A 23,365-nucleotide genomic window follows, 5' to 3' on the forward strand; every position below is an offset into this window, starting at 1 on the left:
GGATCAAGTGCATCCTCAAACCAATATGGCGTCACATGTATGTCAAAAGTCAAGAACGCGTAAAACACACTCACAGGCAGATTATGTTATTTCACACGCGCAGATATTACCTGCGCATATTCGCACGATATAAGTCCTCACGCACAAATTCGACAACTGAGAGCGATACAGGCTGCCTCGGGCGTATGGAACCACCACGCCCGAGAATATCTGCTAGTCGAGCACTTTCTCCTCGTGCTCAGTTCAGTTCTGCTCGCATGCACTTGATTTCTGCGCTCGTAGTGCAGCTCTGCGCGTGGGACTCGGCCTCTCTTGCTCGAAGTTAAATTCTGCGAGCTCGATGAAAATCTGATTGACAATTTGGGGCGGATACCATGGGAGGAACTGCTTGGAGCTGAAGGTGAACAAAAACACACACACACACACACACACACACACACACACACACACACACACACACACACACACACACACACACACACACACACACACTTAAAAGTCGGGGCCCAGAGCAGGGGCTCCAGATAGGTCGGGTAGAGGAGTACCTGTCAGCCCCCAGGACTGGTGCACTGCACTGGGCTGCCCTGCCCCCCTCTCCACCCTCACACCTGGCCATGGCTGCAAAGGTCAGCTGCCACCAACAGACGACCCAAAATGGTGTCTGGTCTGGTCGTGATGAAGAGGTCAAAGGTCGCTTGTCTGTTGTCTTTACTCTCCAGGCTGGTTCGATGAACACAGATCACATTGATCATACTCTCACCTACATTACTTGAAGTAAACATGACTTTATATTCTTTCTCTCACCACAACCATGGTGACTTGTAATGATAACATGAATCTTTAATGCTGACATTAAACCAGATTGTTGCAAAATGATCTTTTAAATATTTTAAATAAACTTCTTATTGTAATGGAAATGGATTGTAAGGTGTGACTGTATTTAAAAAAAAAACCAAATCTATAGTATTTCATCCTACGAAGACAACTTCATACCACAATCACTTTATGTATTTAATACAAACATATGACAGAAAATTCTAAAAAATTCTACAATGTAGATTTAAATTGTTCTACACAATAGCAAGAAGGGATGATTTTCTAGGGATTTCCAAGCAATGTATATTATATACCAACCAAACTAAACTTTATGTTCTGAGTTGGGATAGCAAACACAAGACAATTAGATAGTTGTTATGAATACCACCTAGTAGTAAAGATTAATACTGAAATCCATAACTTCCTTACCTCCCACATTTAGGTGTGTTGCCCTGGAAACAGACAGTAAGTAGTTGGGTGTTTTCTTCCCTCTAGTGGTGTGACATCATACTGCACAGATTCAGAGTATGAGAACAAGATCAAATCATCTGATGTGGTTGAATCATGACCCCATCATGATCATGTCCATCTTGCCTTCATTAAAGTCAAAATATGCTGTACCGTATGTCATTTATGTGTCATGTTGTATATAATACTATGTTCCAGTCATACAAAGTGATTATATTTACAGATTTACAGAACACAATGTACCAGTCATATCAACGTTTTTTATTAAATCATGACCAAACACAAAGTATAAAATAGTTTTTTTTTCCTTTCCAACACATTCCTGTTGGTCTCCAAAAATCAGTTTAAGATGTAAAACTAACAATGTAAGATCTTTAAAAAAAAAAAAAACACGTTTATACCAATGTAAGATGCAATACTCTAGTAAATAATGTATATTTAAATAAAGAAAACGTTTATACGTTTATATGTAAGATCCAATACTTTAGTAAAGAATATATATTTATTTATACAAACCCAGTCAAGGCATCAACTCTGCTGTCCTCCCCCTACTCTGACTTCCACTCTACCTTTCATCTGTCTGACTGAGGTGGGAAAGATACTACAGTAAAGAATATGAAGTCTTTAAGTGAACAAAAAACAGAATAGTATGTGTTCTCACCTTGGTTCTGGCGGCACTATCAGCACCAGTATGACGGTCAAATCTTACTTCAGGGTCCAATTTGGAGGTGCCGACTTTGGTAGAGAGAGTCCTGGTTGGTAGATTGGGGGTCCAGACTTTGGTAGAGAGAGTCCTGATTGGTAGTTTTGGGGTCCAGGCTTTGGTAGAGAGAGTCCTGGTTGGTAGATTGGGGGTCCAGACTTTGGTAGAGAGAGTCCTGGTTGGTAGATTGGGGGTCCAGACTTTGGTAGACATCATGGTTTTTACGGTTGAACACAACAGCGTTTGCCGCAGAGTCATTCTCATAATCCCGACTCACCTGAAAGAATAAAAACACATAAGTCTGTCCACAAATGATTGATGGTGGATAAGATGAGATAACATAACATTGACTTCAATAATCCCTATGGGGGAAATTCAGGTGCAGAATAGCGGTGCAGAATAAAATCAAGAGTCATAAACATACTATACATGGTGCACACAATGCAACAATAGCAATGGACACATGAAAGTATACACAATAGACACATGAAACGTAAAAACTACTATAAATAACTGACTATAGAATTATAAAATCTAGCCAATGTAAAGTGACAAGTGACAGGGGCTGGGGGTCCAAGTCTGATAATGGAACGGTTAGGAGGAGGTTGGGGGGTTACAACTGAACTTCCCCAAAATCATATCATCCCCGTTCTCTCTCCAGAGTTTCCTGTGTGTGTGTTCAGTCTGCTGGAGCTCTGAGTACCGGAGGAGACTGGCTCTGTGGAACACACACTACTATAACTAGAGAACTGACAGATTTAGGCATACAGTAATATAGTTATACAGTACGTGTGAATGTGTGTGGTTCATAGTCTGAGGTGATGTCATTCTAGTAACAGACAGCAGAGGGCACCTCCTCTCTGGTCCGATCTCACCTCTCTTAGGAAATAATTATATAAGGAGACAGGGAGTTTGTATAACAGAGGAAGTCTTTCTATAAAATACAAGCTCTGTCTTTCTATAAACTAGTACTAACACAGTGGTGGGGTGGGGTCTGTTACAATTTCACCAGTTCAGAATCTAAACATGTCTCGCAGTTGAAGTTAAGTCAATTACCATATGTGTGTGTGTACTAGTCTCTCACTTTGGGTCTTGCTGCTCATACGTCGGTAGAGGAGGACCAGGAAGACTGACGGCACCAAGCTCACACACACCCCTATGATCATATGGATTACTGGAACACACACACGCCCGCGCGCACACACGCGTGCACACACACACACACACACACACACACACACACACACACACACACACACACACACACACACCAAACACACACACACACACCACACACACACACACACACACACACACACGCCAAACACACACACTCACACACACCACACACACACACACATACACACACACACACACACGGTCAGCCAGTATTCAGAGACTGAAACGTCCACTGAGATCAATGAGGGAAATAGAAACATTACAGTTGTATGATGGAGAGATGGTTGTACCTGATATATAGAGAGAGAAAGAGAGAGAGAGAGAGACAGAGACAGATAATGGGGAGGAGTAGAGAGGAATGGACATAGAAACCTTGAGAGTGATGATAAAAATGGAGAGAATGTTAACTTTGTTGTTCTTCTAACAAAATGTCACTCTTGAATAAAAACTCAAAGAGTATCCTTCATGAATATACTACTTTAAAGGACAATGCTCGTTTTTGACAACCTGGACCTTATTTACGACATATTATAAGACGTTTGACTCACCGAGATCACTTTGGTGTAGTTCGGAGGAATGTAGAAGAAATTCAAAATCAGTATAGCCATGTAATGGCGGTGGTCGGGGCACTTAGAATGCAGTTTCTAAAAATCTATTTTCTGCCGCGAAACGGTTGTTTTCATCAATCTGTCTTGTTGTGCTTACATAGAGCATAGGCCTGTTGTGGTTTTCACATGCCATGATCTTTAGAAACGTCTTTTGAAATGAAATAGCTTCCTCACTTGCTCCAGCACGCATTCGCACAGCGCGCAATCGTTGCTCCAGCACGCTGTGCGCATGCGTGCTGGAGCAAGTGAGGAAGCTATTTCGTGTCTAAAGACATTTCTAAAGATCATATTACAGTGGCATGTAAAGATCATATTACAGCCCCGACCACCGCCATTACATGGATATACTGGCTCGCGCTGGATTTTAAATTTCTTCTACATGCCTCCGAACTACACCAAAGTGATCTCGGTGAGTCAAACGTCTTATAATATGTCGTAAATAAGTTCCAGGTTGTCAAAAACGAGCATTGTCCTTTAAACTGGTTTCACCCATGGAGAGACTATCCTTCATGAATATACTAGTTTAAACTGGTTCTGTTTTGTGGAGCTCCTCCCTACAGGGCTAGCTCCTATTGGCTTGTGAAACCTATAGCCAGCTACAATTAACTGAAGAAAAAAAAACATACACGCCCCTGTGCCCCTGCGCCCTGATCGAACGAACCCCCCCTCACGATCAAAGGTCCAGAGTTAAGGGCAAAAGTCCCCCCCCCCCGTCAACAACTTGCGCAACAATCAAAATAGAAAATACCTGCTAGCAACCCCGCCCCGTCAACGACTCGCCTGACAATAAAATTAGCAATAAGGTCCTCTTTTAAAAAAAAAAGAACCCCTCCCTTCCACAAGGCTGGCTACGGGCCTGCATGCATTAATCAACTAGCTAACGCTCATAGTTACTCTGCGTGTCATTGTTGACACTCAGGGGCGAATTCACTAAAGGATTGCGCAGCTTTTCCTGACGCAAAGCCTGTGCAAATAAGTCAAAAATTATGTTTGCTATTCACAAAGCCCTCGCAAAGGGTGAAATACGGTGTTAACTGCGTTGCGTTCGTCATTGCGTTTCTCTGCGCCGGTGTTATTAGCTCATATTTAAATTAGGTAATATGGGCGGAGAATGTTCCCCTTTCTATGCAAATGAACATTATTGCAAAACCCGCCCAATTCACAAAGATCGGCGCAAATTGCCTCACGCAGTTAAAGTGAAATTAATTGCGTTTTCAGAGACGTGGTGGTATTTAAGCGCAAGGGGTGTGTCGCGGCCAGCCTGTCCGCTGATCATGGCAGCAGTGATTGTTGCGAGGCGAAGGCATCGCAACGCCAGGCATGTTGTTCGTGAGAGAATATTTAGAAGAAGGTCACTTTTTGATTTAACACTAGAACCACCGCGGTAGCTGTTTGGACACCAGAGCGCGCAGCTCTTCAGCCAACTGGAGGATGAAGTCGCGTCTGGGGAGGCTCAGTTGACTATGCGTCTCTCCACCCGTCCCCAGCGAGTCCAAGCTCCCCCAATGAATAATACTTATTTATAATAGCCTACATAGCACGAAACTGTGCGTATAATAGTCTATACGCGAAACTGCGCATTCCCTATAGCTGTTCATTGAACGGCTGGGGGCCGATATAAGGTATAAATAAATAAAAACATAGCCTACACAATATTTTTTTTATTTGAATGGTCTTGAAAATATTTTGCTTCTGTATCATAGGTGACGGCAGGTATCATCTTCAGCCATGGATGATGACTCCCGTGCGTAATCCTTCCAACGTTGGAGAGGCGATGTACAACTGGGCTCACATCAGGACGCGCGGTGTGATTGAGTGCACATTTGGAATCCTGAAAAGCCGTTTAGATGCCTAGATCGTACCGGTGGGGCAATGTTATACACTCCCCCAAAAGTAGGCCAGATCATCGTGCTGCAACTTGCATAACATAAAATGACAATTTTTCCTTTGTTCGTCTTTTCAAATCATTCCACCTCCGTTTGCAGTCTTCCGCGTTTACACACACAAATGACACATTTTTTGCTGCAGTCGTGATATTTTTTGCGGAAAGCTGTGAGACATGTTTTTGAACCTGAGGCCTTCAAGTTCGCTGTCTGAAAATCGTATCTTTCTTTTTCTGTCTGCCATCGTCCAATGATATGCATACGAGTTGTATGCGCTGTATGCGCAGTATTTATAGTCATTTCCTATATCAGCAACAAATTGCACTCAGCCGCAAACACCGAATGGGCGTGTTTGCGCTGGGATATTATTAGCGCAATGTCTTTAGTGAATAGGTTTTTAAAACGGAGCACATAGCTGGCGCAACTGACGCGCAATGTAATGGTGCAATTAGCGGGCGCAATTTGCTTTAGTGAATTCGCCCCTCAGTTTGCAAATGAGATTAAGTTTCCCTGAAAATGTAGAGAATGAAAGTGACGCTTTCTCCCTCTCTCAACATGCATGTGCTGGCTAGCTTGCGCGCTGCCATTGAGCATTGTGGTCGTGAACTGTCTGGGTCCCACTGCTCTCTAACTTCACTAGCAGTGTCGAGCACTGAGCAGACGAAGGCTGGATATGCAAATTGAGATGAGATTCCGGGAATTACGAGACACCGCCGCTTTGTCTGAATGGGCAAATCGAAGGCGGGTTGTAAGTAATGCTGACGCTGTAGACTCACTTCCTCATTCTATGAATGAAGTGCTTCTTGGCAGGAATGCCATTCACCCTTATACTGAATTGGGACTTGGAACTTCTTGTGGGGATTTTTCGTGTCCCTTTCGAGGAAGTCCCGCCTTGGACCAGAACACCAGAGTTCCTCCGCTGTCCGATGGCGGTCAGGGCCAAGTCAAATTACAACAGATTCCTTTATCTGATGCCACGATCTCCGGCACAGCTTCTCTCAAACCGCTTAACAGTCTGGCAGGAGAAGTGCCTCCTGGACAGCTGGTTACAGCGTGTTCTGATGGAGGAGTATTCCATTCAGTTTCGCTGCCCCTTTCCACCCTTCACGGGCATTGTGGGGACAGTGATACCGCGCCCCAATCAAGTCGGAGCTGTCAGCAGAGATTGCAGAGCTTTTATCGAAGGGAGCGGTGACTGTGGTCCCATTGGAGCAGAGGAACAAGGGGTATTATTCCCATTACTTCCTTATGCCCAAGAAGACGGGAGGCACAAGAGCAATTTTGGAGCTCCGCCTTTTTAACAAGGCGGAAGCAAAATTGAAATTTCACATGCTTACGGTGCGGCAAATGCTAGAAACGCTCCTTCCCAGTGATTTTTGCATCAGTATAGACATGAAAGACACTTACTTCCACGTGTTGATAACTTCTCGGCATCAGATGTATTTGCGTTTTGCCTTCCAGGGAGTGGCGTACCAATATACCAGACTCTTGTTTGGATATGCGCTCACCCTCAGGACCTTCTCCAGCACTGAGACGGCATTGCGATCACTATGCCGGTAGGGCATCAGGATCCTTGTGTACCTGGATGACCTGCTGGTTCTGGCTCCGTCGCCTCTTCTGGCTTTGATGCACACTGCCACGGTGGTGAGACATCTGGGAAAAGAGCGCTCTATGGCCGGCCCATCAGATTGTTTACTTCAGTTTACTTAGGTATCAATCTGGACATGGGCACCATGACAGCGTGTCTGTCCGATCCAAGAGAGAATCGCTAGAGTCTCAGCGTTGTCCGTCCATCTCTGCAGGTCTGGGCTTTTCATGGCAGCAGCTCATGTGGTGATATCACTGGGTCTGCGGCACCTGAGATTACAGTCATTTTTTTCTTTTTTTACATTACAGTCATTTAGCAGACGCTTTTATCCAAAGCGACTCACAATAATTGCATTTAACGTACGAAGAGCCAATGTACTACTACTTGCCAGAAGTCACAAGTGCATCTTCTTTCTAAAACAAGTGACTAAGAGCATAATCTAGTGCTGAAGGCAAAGTGCAAGAATCACAATCTAAAGTACAGTGCAATATAATATAATACAGTAAGTGCTTAGGTGGGAGGATTGTTGTAGTACTTCTTGAAGAGATGCGTTTTGAGCCTGCGACGAAAGATGGGCAGCGACTCTGCTGTCCTGACATCAGTGGGCAGTTCATTCCACCACTGCGGGGCCAGGACAGAGAAGAGCCGTGACCGTGTCGATCGACCGCAGGAGCCTCGGAGTGACAGGGCAACCAGTCGCCCTGAGGTAGCAGAGCGTAGCGGTCGGGAGGGGGTGTAGGGTTGGACCATGGCCTGGAGGTAGGAGGGGGCTGTTCCTTTCATTGCCCTGTAGGTTAGCGCCAGAGTTTTAAACTGGATGCGAGCCGCTACAGGGAGCCAGTGTAGGGAACGGAGGAGGGAAGTTGTGTGGGAGAATTTGGGGTGGTTGAACACCAGGCGAGCAGCAGCTTTCTGGACAAGTTCCAGAGGTTTAATGGCTGACGCCGGTGCCCCCGCGAGGAGGGAGTTGCAGTAGTCCAGGCGGGAGATGACCAGGGCCTGGATGAGTACCTGCGCCGTTTCATTAGTGAGGAAAGGGCGAATCCTCCTGATGTTGTAGAGCATGAATCTGAATGTATGTATGTATATGAATGAATGAATGAGATGCACTGAAAGGTGGTTCGCATGGCTCCGTCTAGATCCTGTGAGACACAGACGGTGCGGGTACCGAGGTTGTTGGAGGCGGACCTCAGCTATTGGGAGGAACTCTATTGGGAGGTGCTCTTCCCTGCGCCTTAGGGCTGCGGAGGGGGAGAACTCTGACTGTGGTTTGTGCATATGCACAAAACAGCAGTTCAGAGTATTCGGCCTTCTTGCAGACCCTACGTGGAGTCCTATATGGGGCTCCTGCAGGGGACTCCACTGTCCTATTGGGGGACTTCAATGCACATGTGGGCAATAATGGAGACATTTGGAGGGTCATGATTGGGAGGCATGGCCACCATGATCTGAACCCGAGTGGTGCTTTGTTGTTGGACTTCTGTGTTAGTCACGGTTTGTCCATAACAAACACCATTTTCGAACACAAGGATGCCCACAAGTACACCTGGCATCAGAACACCTTAGGCTGAAAGTCGATGATCGATTTTGTTATCATATCATCTGATCTGAGGCCGTGTGTCTTGTTGGAAGAGAGGGGCAAAGCTGTCCACTGATCACCATCTGGTGGTGAGCTGGGTTCGATGGTGGGGGAAGCCTTTGGACAGAAATGAAAAACCCAAGTGTGTAGTGCGGGTGAACTGGGAACGTCTGGAGGAAGAGCGGAGAGAGTTCAACTGCCACCTCCGGCGGAGCTTCTCAGGCATCCCTGTGGAGATTGGAGACATCGAACACGAGTGGTCGGTGTTCAAAGCCTCCATTGCTAAAGCTGCGGCTGGGAATGCGGGTGGTCATGGAAGCCGTCCGATTGTGTCACACAGTGGCAAAGCCCCAGGGACTGATGAGATCCATCCAGAAATGTTGAAGGCACTGGGTGTTGAGAGGCTGTCTTGGTTGACACGCCTCTTTAACATTGCCTGGAAGTCCGGGTCAGTGCCAAAGGAGTGGCAGACTGTGGTGGTGGTCCCAATATTCAAAAAAGGGGACAAAAGGGTGTGTGCTTGCCAACTACAGAGGCATCACATTGCAATGGCTGAGCCTCGCCCTGGGTGAACCATGATCAAGGTGTCTCCCCTGCCAGGTAAGTATGAGTTGGAAATAGGGAAGAGAGAGAAGAGATACATGCAGAGCCACATCATAATTCTCCCAACTGTAGTTGCGCTTTGTGCTTGCGAGCTGGTGTTTGCTCTTTCACTGCTGAAATAATTTGATACCCTTTCAATCACGAGAGAACCTGCTTTGACAATGTAAACATATGTTTCCCATGCTAGTGAAGCCCTTTCACTTGACAAAAAAGAAAGAAAGATAGAGAGAAAGTTAGAAAGAAAGAAAGAAAGAAAGAAAGAAAGAAAAAGAAAGAAAGAAATTAAGAATGAAAGAAAGAAAAAAAACACCAGAGAGCAGAGCCAGGCAAAGTATAAGAGGCTTAATTCTGTCCTGCTCCTTCGCTTACGGCCATACCACCCTGAACACGCCCGATCTCGTCCGATCTCGGAAGCTAAGCAGGGTCGGGCCTGGTTAGTACTTGGATGGGAGACCGCCTGGGAATACCAGGTGCTGAAGCTTTTTGGCCCTTGCCTCTGCAATAGGGGGCACTGTTTCCCCAACCAAGGCGCAGAGAGAGCTGAGATAGACACACAGCCGCATCCTCATTAACAGCTGCCGTAGTTGCGCTTGGGGCTCACGAGCTGCTGTTTACGAGGCGCCCACTTTGTCCTATTTTCAGCACCGAAATACCATTAGACAGTTTTAATCAGGGGAGAGCGCGGACGCAGTCCCCCACTACCAGAAATTATGCAGTCGAGATTCCCACATTTGGGGAATTCGCAAGGGTCAGCACAGCCGGAGTGCAATGGCTGAGCCTCGCCCTGGGTGAACCTCCTCCATGATCAAGGTGTCTCCCCTGCCAGGTAAGTATGAGTTGGAAATGGGGAAATAGGGAAGAGAGAGAAGAGATACATGCAGAGCCACATCATAATTCTCCCAACTGTAGTTGCGCTTTGTGCTTGCGAGCTGGTGTTTGCTCTTTCACTGCTGAAATAATTTGATACCCTTTCAATCACGAGAGAACCTGCTTTGACAATGTAAACATATGTTTCCCATGCTAGTGAAGCCCTTTCACTTGACAAAAAAGAAAGAAAGATAGAGAGAAAGTTAGAAAGAAAGAAAGAAAGGAAGAAAGAAAGAAAAAGAAAGAAAGAAATTAAGAATGAAAGAAAGAAAAAAAACACCAGAGAGCAGAGCCAGGCAAAGTATAAGAGGCTTACCTCTGTCTTGCTCCTTCGCTTACGGCCATACCACCCTGAACACGCCCGATCTCGTCCGATCTCGGAAGCTAAGCAGGGTCGGGCCTGGTTAGTACTTGGATGGGAGACCGCCTGGGAATACCAGGTGCTGTAAGCTTTTTGTCCCTTGCCTCTGCAATAGGGGGCACTGTTTCCCCAACCAAGGCGCAGAGAGAGCTGAGATAGACACACAGCCGCATCCTCATTAACAGCTGCCGTAGTTGCGCTTGGGGCTCACGAGCTGCTGTTTACGAGGCGCCCACTTTGTCCTATTTTCAGCACCGAAATACCATTAGACAGTTTTAATCAGGGGAGAGCGCGGACGCAGTCCCCCACTACCAGAAATAATGCAGTCGAGATTCCCACATTTGGGGAATTCGCAAGGGTCAGCACAGCCGGAGTGCAATGGCTGAGCCTCGCCCTGGGTGAACCTCCTTCATGATCAAGGTGTCTCCCCTGCCAGGTAAGTATGAGTTGGAAATGGGGAAATAGGGAAGAGAGAGAAGAGATACATGCAGAGCCACATCATAATTCTCCCAACTGTAGTTGCGCTTTGTGCTTGCGAGCTGGTGTTTGCTCTTTCACTGCTGAAATAATTTGATACCCTTTCAATCACGAGAGAACCTGCTTTGACAATGTAAACATATGTTTCCCATGCTAGTGAAGCCCTTTCACTTGACAAAAAAGAAAGAAAGATAGAGAGAAAGTTAGAAAGAAAGAAAGAAAGAAAGGAAGAACGAAAGAAAAAGAAAGAAAGAAATTAAGAATGAAAGAAAGAAAAAAAACACCAGAGAGCAGAGCCAGGCAAAGTATAAGAGGCTTACCTCTGTCTTGCTCCTTCGCTTACGGCCATACCACCCTGAACACGCCCGATCTCGTCCGATCTCGGAAGCTAAGCAGGGTCGGGCCTGGTTAGTACTTGGATGGGAGACCGCCTGGGAATACCAGGTGCTGTAAGCTTTTTGTCCCTTGCCTCTGCAATAGGGGGCACTGTTTCCCCAACCAAGGCGCAGAGAGAGCTGAGATAGACACACAGCCGCATCCTCATTAACAGCTGCCGTAGTTGCGCTTGGGGCTCACGAGCTGCTGTTTACGAGGCGCCCACTTTGTCCTATTTTCAGCACCGAAATACCATTAGACAGTTTTAATCAGGGGAGAGCGCGGACGCAGTCCCCCACTACCAGAAATTATGCAGTCGAGATTCCCACATTTGGGGAATTCGCAAGGGTCAGCACAGCCGGAGTGCAATGGCTGAGCCTCGCCCTGGGTGAACCTCCTTCATGATCAAGGTGTCTCCCCTGCCAGGTAAGTATGAGTTGGAAATGGGGAAATAGGGAAGAGAGAGAAGAGATACATGCAGAGCCACATCATAATTCTCCCAACTGTAGTTGCGCTTTGTGCTTGCGAGCTGGTGTTTGCTCTTTCACTGCTGAAATAATTTGATACCCTTTCAATCACGAGAGAACCTGCTTTGACAATGTAAACATATGTTTCCCATGCTAGTGAAGCCCTTTCACTTAACAAAAAAGAAAGAAAGATAGAGAGAAAGTTAGAAAGAAAGAAAGAAAGAAAGGAAGAACGAAAGAAAAAGAAAGAAAGAAATTAAGAATGAAAGAAAGAAAAAAAACACCAGAGAGCAGAGCCAGGCAAAGTATAAGAGGCTTACCTCTGTCTTGCTCCTTCGCTTACGGCCATACCACCCTGAACACGCCCGATCTCGTCCGATCTCGGAAGCTAAGCAGGGTCGGGCCTGGTTAGTACTTGGATGGGAGACCGCCTGGGAATACCAGGTGCTGTAAGCTTTTTGGCCCTTGCCTCTGCAATAGGGGGCACTGTTTCCCCAACCAAGGCGCAGAGAGAGCTGAGATAGACACACAGCCGCATCCTCATTAACAGCTGCCGTAGTTGCGCTTGGGGCTCACGAGCTGCTGTTTACGAGGCGCCCACTTTGTCCTATTTTCAGCACCGAAATACCATTAGACAGTTTTAATCAGGGGAGAGCGCGGACGCAGTCCCCCACTACCAGAAATTATGCAGTCGAGATTCCCACATTTGGGGAATTCGCAAGGGTCAGCACAGCCGGAGTGCAATGGCTGAGCCTCGCCCTGGGTGAACCTCCTCCATGATCAAGGTGTCTCCCCTGCCAGGTAAGTATGAGTTGGAAATGGGGAAATAGGGAAGAGAGAGAAGAGATACATGCAGAGCCACATCATAATTCTCCCAACTGTAGTTGCGCTTTGTGCTTGCGAGCTGGTGTTTGCTCTTTCACTGCTGAAATAATTTGATACCCTTTCAATCACGAGAGAACCTGCTTTGACAATGTAAACATATGTTTCCCATGCTAGTGAAGCCCTTTCACTTGACAAAAAAGAAAGAAAGATAGAGAGAAAGTTAGAAAGAAAGAAAGAAAGAAAGAAAGGAAGAACGAAAGAAAAAGAAAGAAAGAAATTAAGAATGAAAGAAAGAAAAAAAACACCAGAGAGCAGAGCCAGGCAAAGTATAAGAGGCTTACCTCTGTCTTGCTCCTTCGCTTACGGCCATACCACCCTGAACACGCCCGATCTCGTCCGATCTCGGAAGCTAAGCAGGGTCGGGCCTGGTTAGTACTTGGATGGGAGACCGCCTGGGAATACCAGGTGCTGTAAGCTTTTTGTCCCTTGCCTCTGCAATAGGGGGCACTGTTTCCCCAACCAAGGCGCTGAGATAGACACACAGCCGCATCCTCATTAACAGCTGCCGTAGTTGCGCTTGGGGCTCACGAGCTGCTGTTTACGAGGCGCCCACTTTGTCCTATTTTCAGCACCGAAATACCATTAGACAGTTTTAATCAGGGGAGAGCGCGGACGCAGTCCCCCACTACCAGAAATTATGCAGTCGAGATTCCCACATTTGGGGAATTCGCAAGGGTCAGCACAGCCGGAGTGCAATGGCTGAGCCTCGCCCTGGGTGAACCTCCTTCATGATCAAGGTGTCTCCCCTGCCAGGTAAGTATGAGTTGGAAATGGGGAAATAGGGAAGAGAGAGAAGAGATACATGCAGAGCCACATCATAATTCTCCCAACTGTAGTTGCGCTTTGTGCTTGCGAGCTGGTGTTTGCTCTTTCACTGCTGAAATAATTTGATACCCTTTCAATCACGAGAGAACCTGCTTTGACAATGTAAACATATGTTTCCCATGCTAGTGAAGCCCTTTCACTTGACAAAAAAGAAAGAAAGATAGAGAGAAAGTTAGAAAGAAAGAAAGAAAGAAAGGAAGAACGAAAGAAAAAGAAAGAAAGAAATTAAGAATGAAAGAAAGAAAAAAAACACCAGAGAGCAGAGCCAGGCAAAGTATAAGAGGCTTACCTCTGTCTTGCTCCTTCGCTTACGGCCATACCACCCTGAACACGCCCGATCTCGTCCGATCTCGGAAGCTAAGCAGGGTCGGGCCTGGTTAGTACTTGGATGGGAGACCGCCTGGGAATACCAGGTGCTGTAAGCTTTTTGTCCCTTGCCTCTGCAATAGGGGGCACTGTTTCCCCAACCAAGGCGCAGAGAGAGCTGAGATAGACACACAGCCGCATCCTCATTAACAGCTGCCGTAGTTGCGCTTGGGGCTCACGAGCTGCTGTTTACGAGGCGCCCACTTTGTCCTATTTTCAGCACCGAAATACCATTAGACAGTTTTAATCAGGGGAGAGCGCGGACGCAGTCCCCCACTACCAGAAATTATGCAGTCGAGATTCCCACATTTGGGGAATTCGCAAGGGTCAGCACAGCCGGAGTGCAATGGCTGAGCCTCGCCCTGGGTGAACCTCCTTCATGATCAAGGTGTCTCCCCTGCCAGGTAAGTATGAGTTGGAAATGGGGAAATAGGGAAGAGAGAGAAGAGATACATGCAGAGCCACATCATAATTCTCCCAACTGTAGTTGCGCTTTGTGCTTGCGAGCTGGTGTTTGCTCTTTCACTGCTGAAATAATTTGATACCCTTTCAATCACGAGAGAACCTGCTTTGACAATGTAAACATATGTTTCCCATGCTAGTGAAGCCCTTTCACTTGACAAAAAAGAAAGAAAGATAGAGAGAAAGTTAGAAAGAAAGAAAGAAAGAAAGGAAGAACGAAAGAAAAAGAAAGAAAGAAATTAAGAATGAAAGAAAGAAAAAAAACACCAGAGAGCAGAGCCAGGCAAAGTATAAGAGGCTTACCTCTGTCTTGCTCCTTCGCTTACGGCCATACCACCCTGAACACGCCCGATCTCGTCCGATCTCGGAAGCTAAGCAGGGTCGGGCCTGGTTAGTACTTGGATGGGAGACCGCCTGGGAATACCAGGTGCTGTAAGCTTTTTGTCCCTTGCCTCTGCAATAGGGGGCACTGTTTCCCCAACCAAGGCGCAGAGAGAGCTGAGATAGACACACAGCCGCATCCTCATTAACAGCTGCCGTAGTTGCGCTTGGGGCTCACGAGCTGCTGTTTACGAGGCGCCCACTTTGTCCTATTTTCAGCACCGAAATACCATTAGACAGTTTTAATCAGGGGAGAGCGCGGACGCAGTCCCCCACTACCAGAAATTATGCAGTCGAGATTCCCACATTTGGGGAATTCGCAAGGGTCAGCACAGCCGGAGTGCAATGGCTGAGCCTCGCCCTGGGTGAACCTCCTTCATGATCAAGGTGTCTCCCCTGCCAGGTAAGTATGAGTTGGAAATGGGGAAATAGGGAAGAGAGAGAAGAGATACATGCAGAGCCACATCATAATTCTCCCAACTGTAGTTGCGCTTTGTGCTTGCGAGCTGGTGTTTGCTCTTTCACTGCTGAAATAATTTGATACCCTTTCAATCACGAGAGAACCTGCTTTGACAATGTAAACATATGTTTCCCATGCTAGTGAAGCCCTTTCACTTGACAAAAAAGAAAGAAAGATAGAGAGAAAGTTAGAAAGAAAGAAAGAAAGGAAGAACGAAAGAAAAAGAAAGAAAGAAATTAAGAATGAAAGAAAGAAAAAAAACACCAGAGAGCAGAGCCAGGCAAAGTATAAGAGGCTTACCTCTGTCTTGCTCCTTCGCTTACGGCCATACCACCCTGAACACGCCCGATCTCGGAAGCTAAGCAGGGTCGGGCCTGGTTAGTACTTGGATGGGAGACCGCCTGGGAATACCAGGTGCTGTAAGCTTTTTGTCCCTTGCCTCTGCAATAGGGGGCACTGTTTCCCCAACCAAGGCGCAGAGAGAGCTGAGATAGACACACAGCCGCATCCTCATTAACAGCTGCCGTAGTTGCGCTTGGGGCTCACGAGCTGCTGTTTACGAGGCGCCCACTTTGTCCTATTTTCAGCACCGAAATACCATTAGACAGTTTTAATCAGGGGAGAGCGCGGACGCAGTCCCCCACTACCAGAAATTATGCAGTCGAGATTCCCACATTTGGGGAATTCGCAAGGGTCAGCACAGCCGGAGTGCAATGGCTGAGCCTCGCCCTGGGTGAACCTCCTTCATGATCAAGGTGTCTCCCCTGCCAGGTAAGTATGAGTTGGAAATGGGGAAATAGGGAAGAGAGAGAAGAGATACATGCAGAGCCACATCATAATTCTCCCAACTGTAGTTGCGCTTTGTGCTTGCGAGCTGGTGTTTGCTCTTTCACTGCTGAAATAATTTGATACCCTTTCAATCACGAGAGAACCTGCTTTGACAATGTAAACATATGTTTCCCATGCTAGTGAAGCCCTTTCACTTGACAAAAAAGAAAGAAAGATAGAGAGAAAGTTAGAAAGAAAGAAAGAAAGGAAGAACGAAAGAAAAAGAAAGAAAGAAATTAAGAATGAAAGAAAGAAAAAAAACACCAGAGAGCAGAGCCAGGCAAAGTATAAGAGGCTTACCTCTGTCTTGCTCCTTCGCTTACGGCCATACCACCCTGAACACGCCCGATCTCGTCCGATCTCGGAAGCTAAGCAGGGTCGGGCCTGGTTAGTACTTGGATGGGAGACCGCCTGGGAATACCAGGTGCTGTAAGCTTTTTGTCCCTTGCCTCTGCAATAGGGGGCACTGTTTCCCCAACCAAGGCGCAGAGAGAGCTGAGATAGACACACAGCCGCATCCTCATTAACAGCTGCCGTAGTTGCGCTTGGGGCTCACGAGCTGCTGTTTACGAGGCGCCCACTTTGTCCTATTTTCAGCACCGAAATACCATTAGACAGTTTTAATCAGGGGAGAGCGCGGACGCAGTCCCCCACTACCAGAAATTATGCAGTCGAGATTCCCACATTTGGGGAATTCGCAAGGGTCAGCACAGCCGGAGTGCAATGGCTGAGCCTCGCCCTGGGTGAACCTCCTTCATGATCAAGGTGTCTCCCCTGCCAGGTAAGTATGAGTTGGAAATGGGGAAATAGGGAAGAGAGAGAAGAGATACATGCAGAGCCACATCATAATTCTCCCAACTGTAGTTGCGCTTTGTGCTTGCGAGCTGGTGTTTGCTCTTTCACTGCTGAAATAATTTGATACCCTTTCAATCACGAGAGAACCTGCTTTGACAATGTAAACATATGTTTCCCATGCTAGTGAAGCCCTTTCACTTGACAAAAAAGAAAGAAAGATAGAGAGAAAGTTAGAAAGAAAGAAAGAAAGAAAGGAAGAACGAAAGAAAAAGAAAGAAAGAAATTAAGAATGAAAGAAAGAAAAAAAACACCAGAGAGCAGAGCCAGGCAAAGTATAAGAGGCTTACCTCTGTCTTGCTCCTTCGCTTACGGCCATACCACCCTGAACACGCCCGATCTCGTCCGATCTCGGAAGCTAAGCAGGGTCGGGCCTGGTTAGTACTTGGATGGGAGACCGCCTGGGAATACCAGGTGCTGTAAGCTTTTTGTCCCTTGCCTCTGCAATAGGGGGCACTGTTTCCCCAACCAAGGCGCAGAGAGAGCTGAGATAGACACACAGCCGCATCCTCATTAACAGCTGCCGTAGTTGCGCTTGGGGCTCACGAGCTGCTGTTTACGAGGCGCCCACTTTGTCCTATTTTCAGCACCGAAATACCATTAGACAGTTTTAATCAGGGGAGAGCGCGGACGCAGTCCCCCACTACCAGAAATTATGCAGTCGAGATTCCCACATTTGGGGAATTCGCAAGGGTCAGCACAGCCGGAGTGTAATGGCTGAGCCTCGCCCTGGGTGAACCTCCTTCATGATCAAGGTGTCTCCCCTGCCAGGTAAGTATGAGTTGGAAATGGGGAAATAGGGAAGAGAGAGAAGAGATACATGCAGAGCCACATCATAATTCTCCCAACTGTAGTTGCGCTTTGTGCTTGCGAGCTGGTGTTTGCTCTTTCACTGCTGAAATAATTTGATACCCTTTCAATCACGAGAGAACCTGCTTTGACAATGTAAACATATGTTTCCCATGCTAGTGAAGCCCTTTCACTTGACAAAAAAGAAAGAAAGATAGAGAGAAAGTTAGAAAGAAAGAAAGAAAGGAAGAACGAAAGAAAAAGAAAGAAAGAAATTAAGAATGAAAGAAAGAAAAAAAACACCAGAGAGCAGAGCCAGGCAAAGTATAAGAGGCTTACCTCTGTCTTGCTCCTTCGCTTACGGCCATACCACCCTGAACACGCCCGATCTCGTCCGATCTCGGAAGCTAAGCAGGGTCGGGCCTGGTTAGTACTTGGATGGGAGACCGCCTGGGAATACCAGGTGCTGTAAGCTTTTTGTCCCTTGCCTCTGCAATAGGGGGCACTGTTTCCCCAACCAAGGCGCAGAGAGAGCTGAGATAGACACACAGCCGCATCCTCATTAACAGCTGCCGTAGTTGCGCTTGGGGCTCACGAGCTGCTGTTTACGAGGCGCCCACTTTGTCCTATTTTCAGCACCGAAATACCATTAGACAGTTTTAATCAGGGGAGAGCGCGGACGCAGTCCCCCACTACCAGAAATTATGCAGTCGAGATTCCCACATTTGGGGAATTCGCAAGGGTCAGCACAGCCGGAGTGCAATGGCTGAGCCTCGCCCTGGGTGAACCTCCTTCATGATCAAGGTGTCTCCCCTGCCAGGTAAGTATGAGTTGGAAATGGGGAAATAGGGAAGAGAGAGAAGAGATACATGCAGAGCCACATCATAATTCTCCCAACTGTAGTTGCGCTTTGTGCTTGCGAGCTGGTGTTTGCTCTTTCACTGCTGAAATAATTTGATACCCTTTCAATCACGAGAGAACCTGCTTTGACAATGTAAACATATGTTTCCCATGCTAGTGAAGCCCTTTCACTTGACAAAAAAGAAAGAAAGATAGAGAGAAAGTTAGAAAGAAAGAAAGAAAGGAAGAACGAAAGAAAAAGAAAGAAAGAAATTAAGAATGAAAGAAAGAAAAAAAACACCAGAGAGCAGAGCCAGGCAAAGTATAAGAGGCTTACCTCTGTCTTGCTCCTTCGCTTACGGCCATACCACCCTGAACACGCCCGATCTCGTCCGATCTCGGAAGCTAAGCAGGGTCGGGCCTGGTTAGTACTTGGATGGGAGACCGCCTGGGAATACCAGGTGCTGTAAGCTTTTTGTCCCTTGCCTCTGCAATAGGGGGCACTGTTTCCCCAACCAAGGCGCAGAGAGAGCTGAGATAGACACACAGCCGCATCCTCATTAACAGCTGCCGTAGTTGCGCTTGGGGCTCACGAGCTGCTGTTTACGAGGCGCCCACTTTGTCCTATTTTCAGCACCGAAATACCATTAGACAGTTTTAATCAGGGGAGAGCGCGGACGCAGTCCCCCACTACCAGAAATTATGCAGTCGAGATTCCCACATTTGGGGAATTCGCAAGGGTCAGCACAGCCGGAGTGCAATGGCTGAGCCTCGCCCTGGGTGAACCTCCTTCATGATCAAGGTGTCTCCCCTGCCAGGTAAGTATGAGTTGGAAATGGGGAAATAGGGAAGAGAGAGAAGAGATACATGCAGAGCCACATCATAATTCTCCCAACTGTAGTTGCGCTTTGTGCTTGCGAGCTGGTGTTTGCTCTTTCACTGCTGAAATAATTTGATACCCTTTCAATCACGAGAGAACCTGCTTTGACAATGTAAACATATGTTTCCCATGCTAGTGAAGCCCTTTCACTTGACAAAAAAGAAAGAAAGATAGAGAGAAAGTTAGAAAGAAAGAAAGAAAGAAAGGAAGAACGAAAGAAAAAGAAAGAAAGAAATTAAGAATGAAAGAAAGAAAAAAAACACCAGAGAGCAGAGCCAGGCAAAGTATAAGAGGCTTACCTCTGTCTTGCTCCTTCGCTTACGGCCATACCACCCTGAACACGCCCGATCTCGTCCGATCTCGGAAGCTAAGCAGGGTCGGGCCTGGTTAGTACTTGGATGGGAGACCGCCTGGGAATACCAGGTGCTGTAAGCTTTTTGTCCCTTGCCTCTGCAATAGGGGGCACTGTTTCCCCAACCAAGGCGCAGAGAGAGCTGAGATAGACACACAGCCGCATCCTCATTAACAGCTGCCGTAGTTGCGCTTGGGGCTCACGAGCTGCTGTTTACGAGGCGCCCACTTTGTCCTATTTTCAGCACCGAAATACCATTAGACAGTTTTAATCAGGGGAGAGCGCGGACGCAGTCCCCCACTACCAGAAATTATGCAGTCGAGATTCCCACATTTGGGGAATTCGCAAGGGTCAGCACAGCCGGAGTGTAATGGCTGAGCCTCGCCCTGGGTGAACCTCCTTCATGATCAAGGTGTCTCCCCTGCCAGGTAAGTATGAGTTGGAAATGGGGAAATAGGGAAGAGAGAGAAGAGATACATGCAGAGCCACATCATAATTCTCCCAACTGTAGTTGCGCTTTGTGCTTGCGAGCTGGTGTTTGCTCTTTCACTGCTGAAATAATTTGATACCCTTTCAATCACGAGAGAACCTGCTTTGACAATGTAAACATATGTTTCCCATGCTAGTGAAGCCCTTTCACTTGACAAAAAAGAAAGAAAGATAGAGAGAAAGTTAGAAAGAAAGAAAGAAAGGAAGAACGAAAGAAAAAGAAAGAAAGAAATTAAGAATGAAAGAAAGAAAAAAAACACCAGAGAGCAGAGCCAGGCAAAGTATAAGAGGCTTACCTCTGTCTTGCTCCTTCGCTTACGGCCATACCACCCTGAACACGCCCGATCTCGTCCGATCTCGGAAGCTAAGCAGGGTCGGGCCTGGTTAGTACTTGGATGGGAGACCGCCTGGGAATACCAGGTGCTGTAAGCTTTTTGTCCCTTGCCTCTGCAATAGGGGGCACTGTTTCCCCAACCAAGGCGCAGAGAGAGCTGAGATAGACACACAGCCGCATCCTCATTAACAGCTGCCGTAGTTGCGCTTGGGGCTCACGAGCTGCTGTTTACGAGGCGCCCACTTTGTCCTATTTTCAGCACCGAAATACCATTAGACAGTTTTAATCAGGGGAGAGCGCGGACGCAGTCCCCCACTACCAGAAATTATGCAGTCGAGATTCCCACATTTGGGGAATTCGCAAGGGTCAGCACAGCCGGAGTGCAATGGCTGAGCCTCGCCCTGGGTGAACCTCCTTCATGATCAAGGTGTCTCCCCTGCCAGGTAAGTATGAGTTGGAAATGGGGAAATAGGGAAGAGAGAGAAGAGATACATGCAGAGCCACATCATAATTCTCCCAACTGTAGTTGCGCTTTGTGCTTGCGAGCTGGTGTTTGCTCTTTCACTGCTGAAATAATTTGATACCCTTTCAATCACGAGAGAACCTGCTTTGACAATGTAAACATATGTTTCCCATGCTAGTGAAGCCCTTTCACTTGACAAAAAAGAAAGAAAGATAGAGAGAAAGTTAGAAAGAAAGAAAGAAAGGAAGAACGAAAGAAAAAGAAAGAAAGAAATTAAGAATGAAAGAAAGAAAAAAAACACCAGAGAGCAGAGCCAGGCAAAGTATAAGAGGCTTACCTCTGTCTTGCTCCTTCGCTTACGGCCATACCACCCTGAACACGCCCGATCTCGTCCGATCTCGGAAGCTAAGCAGGGTCGGGCCTGGTTAGTACTTGGATGGGAGACCGCCTGGGAATACCAGGTGCTGTAAGCTTTTTGTCCCTTGCCTCTGCAATAGGGGGCACTGTTTCCCCAACCAAGGCGCAGAGAGAGCTGAGATAGACACACAGCCGCATCCTCATTAACAGCTGCCGTAGTTGCGCTTGGGGCTCACGAGCTGCTGTTTACGAGGCGCCCACTTTGTCCTATTTTCAGCACCGAAATACCATTAGACAGTTTTAATCAGGGGAGAGCGCGGACGCAGTCCCCCACTACCAGAAATTATGCAGTCGAGATTCCCACATTTGGGGAATTCGCAAGGGTCAGCACAGCCGGAGTGTAATGGCTGAGCCTCGCCCTGGGTGAACCTCCTTCATGATCAAGGTGTCTCCCCTGCCAGGTAAGTATGAGTTGGAAATGGGGAAATAGGGAAGAGAGAGAAGAGATACATGCAGAGCCACATCATAATTCTCCCAACTGTAGTTGCGCTTTGTGCTTGCGAGCTGGTGTTTGCTCTTTCACTGCTGAAATAATTTGATACCCTTTCAATCACGAGAGAACCTGCTTTGACAATGTAAACATATGTTTCCCATGCTAGTGAAGCCCTTTCACTTGACAAAAAAGAAAGAAAGATAGAGAGAAAGTTAGAAAGAAAGAAAGAAAGGAAGAACGAAAGAAAAAGAAAGAAAGAAATTAAGAATGAAAGAAAGAAAAAAAACACCAGAGAGCAGAGCCAGGCAAAGTATAAGAGGCTTACCTCTGTCTTGCTCCTTCGCTTACGGCCATACCACCCTGAACACGCCCGATCTCGTCCGATCTCGGAAGCTAAGCAGGGTCGGGCCTGGTTAGTACTTGGATGGGAGACCGCCTGGGAATACCAGGTGCTGTAAGCTTTTTGTCCCTTGCCTCTGCAATAGGGGGCACTGTTTCCCCAACCAAGGCGCAGAGAGAGCTGAGATAGACACACAGCCGCATCCTCATTAACAGCTGCCGTAGTTGCGCTTGGGGCTCACGAGCTGCTGTTTACGAGGCGCCCACTTTGTCCTATTTTCAGCACCGAAATACCATTAGACAGTTTTAATCAGGGGAGAGCGCGGACGCAGTCCCCCACTACCAGAAATTATGCAGTCGAGATTCCCACATTTGGGGAATTCGCAAGGGTCAGCACAGCCGGAGTGCAATGGCTGAGCCTCGCCCTGGGTGAACCTCCTTCATGATCAAGGTGTCTCCCCTGCCAGGTAAGTATGAGTTGGAAATGGGGAAATAGGGAAGAGAGAGAAGAGATACATGCAGAGCCACATCATAATTCTCCCAACTGTAGTTGCGCTTTGTGCTTGCGAGCTGGTGTTTGCTCTTTCACTGCTGAAATAATTTGATACCCTTTCAATCACGAGAGAACCTGCTTTGACAATGTAAACATATGTTTCCCATGCTAGTGAAGCCCTTTCACTTGACAAAAAAGAAAGAAAGATAGAGAGAAAGTTAGAAAGAAAGAAAGAAAGGAAGAACGAAAGAAAAAGAAAGAAAGAAATTAAGAATGAAAGAAAGAAAAAAAACACCAGAGAGCAGAGCCAGGCAAAGTATAAGAGGCTTACCTCTGTCTTGCTCCTTCGCTTACGGCCATACCACCCTGAACACGCCCGATCTCGTCCGATCTCGGAAGCTAAGCAGGGTCGGGCCTGGTTAGTACTTGGATGGGAGACCGCCTGGGAATACCAGGTGCTGTAAGCTTTTTGTCCCTTGCCTCTGCAATAGGGGGCACTGTTT

This window comes from Borostomias antarcticus (assembly GCF_949987555.1).
Source record: "Borostomias antarcticus genome assembly, chromosome: 22".
NCBI lineage: Eukaryota > Metazoa > Chordata > Actinopteri > Stomiiformes > Stomiidae > Borostomias > Borostomias antarcticus.